Below are 2,872 nucleotides of genomic sequence, written 5' to 3'. Positions count from 1 at the left end.
TTTGATCTATTTTTGTTAATGGAAATCCCTCCCGCCCCCATTTACTAGGTTTTTGCATCCCACACATGTGACTTCAGACCCCATCCTGGTAAGAAAGAGCTGGCTCAGAAGGACCCCTGTCCCCCTTACTCCGCGACAGGAGGGAAGGGAAATCTGAGTTTGCCCACTCTGAGGGGAGTGGGAAGCGAAACATTTTTTAGTTCCTCTGTCCCATGCAGATCAGCCTTACGCATTGCCTTCCCAGGCACTAATGGAGCTGCGGCATCTTAATGGCTCTAAGATAGGAATGAATTTGTTTTGCTTGTTGGCCCACTCTACAGTGCCATTAGCTTAAAAGTACTGAATTTCCATCACGAACTTCTGTGGGGGAGGGAGCAATGGGGGGGCCTGTCGAGTTTCCAGTACCTAAAAAGATACTCTGCTGAGCTCACAGTGAAAATCCCTGTGATTTGCTCCACTCCCCTGCTGATAACACCATGCACAGAAGAAAGAAGTTAAGTCACTTGAGCTCTAAATATTCCTCAGTCATGTCATGTGAGTCACAGAACTCATCCCCCCCACCCGCGTTTAAAGCATTTGAATGCTTCTTTCCTTTCATCTCTGTTGTTGTTTACCTAGCAATTCCCAGCAATGAAGCCACTGATGGGTATACTCCTGCTCAGTTACAAGATCCTGCTGTCCGTTGGCTGGATTAAGTTGTTTATCCTCTTGCTTAAACCATTGGGAAACCTATATACTGTTTATGTCAGGCCAAACTTTGCCATCTTCCAGTAACACGGTACCAGACGCCAAGCAGAAAGAGCTGTCTGGAAGAGTGGTGACAGTACTTGATCGGAGAGGTGATAGGCATGCCAAAGTACTGCAACCTTGCAATTGACCATGTAATGACCATGTTTTGCCTTACTCCCAGGGCCGGTTCAACCATTTAGGCGACCTAGGCGGTTGCCTAGGGTGCTAGGATTTTGGGGGCGGCATTTTCTTCGGCAGCGACCACAGCGGCCGGATCTTTGGCCGCCCCGGTTGCCACCAGCATTTAGGCGGAGGGAGCTGGGGCAGGGGAGCGCGGGGAGGGCCGCCTGCAGCAACTAAGAGGAGGGGCGGCACGCAGGGGAACTCCCCACCCCAGCTGTCCCCTGCCCCGCCTCCTCTCCGAGCACACCATGGCTGCTACACTTCTCCCGCCTCCCAGGCTTGCGGCACCTAAGCTGATTGGTGCCGCAAGCCTGGGAGGTGGGAGAAGTGAAGCAGCGATGGCATGCTCAGGGAGGAAGTGGAGCAGGGGTGAGCCTTTGGATGGCCTTTGCCTCCCCCCACTTGGCTTCTGTCAGCAGCCAGGATGGGATCATACAGTCATAGGGGTGCAGTGTCCTTGTCATTCCTCTGCTTTTCTCTTCCCAAGCTGCTTCTGCTCCAGTGGTACAAATGATGTGAATACAACGGTATGAGAAAAACAATGATACTGCAAATGCTTTCTGATGCACTTTAATTGAGCAATTATCTTGGCTTGGTTCTTGAATGCACAATGGATAGATAGACATCCAACACAGGAACTACACAAGAGCCTTTTAAACCAAAATGAAGGCTTTTAGAATTCATTGGATGGTTTGATAGGGAAAAAATAACCTCAGGTGCTATTCTTTAAAAGCACATGAAAGAACTTTAATTCTGGGATTTTGAAAAACGAGAAAGTCTTAGGGGGCTGCTTCACACAAAAATGACTTTGTTTTAAGAAATGTTAGTTTCTTTAATGTAGCTCTTTAAAGGATGCAAAGGAATTGGAAATCTAAACACATAGCATATCCCTCCATTCAGCCCAACCAACTAAAATATTTGGCTTCCATTTGCAACTACCCCAATCAAAAAAGAGTTAGGTTTGAAGGAAAGTAAGTTTGAAGTGAAGGTTAAATTTATATTAGATACTTGTTAATTTGCTAGTAAATGAGTCACCCCCACAGACTGGCATATTCTGTGCTATTTAAAGCAAACATTGTTGTGTCAAATTAAACTGTGTCTGCAGCCAGAGAGTTGACTAAACAGTAACATTTCAAAGCTTAACTTATTCATATTTTTTTTTTACTGTTAAAAAGGCCAAGACTAAAATACCCACCTGGGCATTCATAGTCAGGGAAGGAAGAGAGACCTGTTAGCCTTTATGAAAGCTGCTTCCATTTATATGTACATCCACCAAAGTGCTCTCTGGTTACTTATGATAAGCCAGCCTTGTGTTTTCCTCATGCCTCATCCTTCTGTTTCTTGTTAGCATTCTCTCCTTTAATGGTCTTTCCACAAGAAAACTGTTGACCTGGATAAATAAGTCCAAAACCACATTTTCACCAGATTTGGTAAAAAGAAACTTATGGGTGTTTACACCATAGTTAAAATGGTTCCTTGGCTTAATAAATATTAAAAAGGGAAGAAAAGGTGGGTCTTTCCAAAATTGCCCTGTTCTGTACACGCCTCTTGAAGTTCTGGTACTGGCCACTGTCAAAAACAGGATACTGGGCTAAACGGACCATTAGTCTGACGCAGTATGGCCCTGCTTATGCTCTTAAAAGCAAAGAAAAATTCTCTTTGTGGCATGGTAGCATCTGCCAACCTTCTAGGTCTATTTTGTCCACATTAGATCCCTGACTCCCTCGTGGGCTACTGGGCTTGACCCACAAAAAGCATCCAATCACTCTTCTGCTTGGGATGGAACAGATATCTGAGGTACTACAACACATAGCTATCAATATTTGCATAGACAAATAAGCCCTGGTGTTTCTTAAGGGGAAACTGGCATATACAGGGATTCTAAGGTGACTTGAATTCGCTGGTCCTTTTCCTGGAGGTTCTAGAAATTGGAGAAGTCTTTTTCGGATGAGGAAATAAA

General features: G+C 45.2%; 1 non-coding gene across 1 annotated transcript; it reads left to right on the top strand.

The window, feature by feature from the left end:
• Positions 1–1,416: 1,416 nt before the first annotated feature.
• On the top strand, positions 1,417–1,480 carry LOC123376783. The gene has a single exon (XR_006581953.1). It is a non-coding gene; the product is annotated as a small nucleolar RNA Z39 (small nucleolar RNA).
• Positions 1,481–2,872: the final 1,392 nt, after the last annotated feature.

The sequence above is a fragment of the Mauremys mutica genome, chromosome 8 (assembly GCF_020497125.1).
Source record: "Mauremys mutica isolate MM-2020 ecotype Southern chromosome 8, ASM2049712v1, whole genome shotgun sequence".
Lineage (NCBI taxonomy): Eukaryota > Metazoa > Chordata > Testudines > Geoemydidae > Mauremys > Mauremys mutica.
Note: the sequence above shows the minus strand (reverse complement) of the source record. Positions and strands in the feature narration are given on the sequence as shown.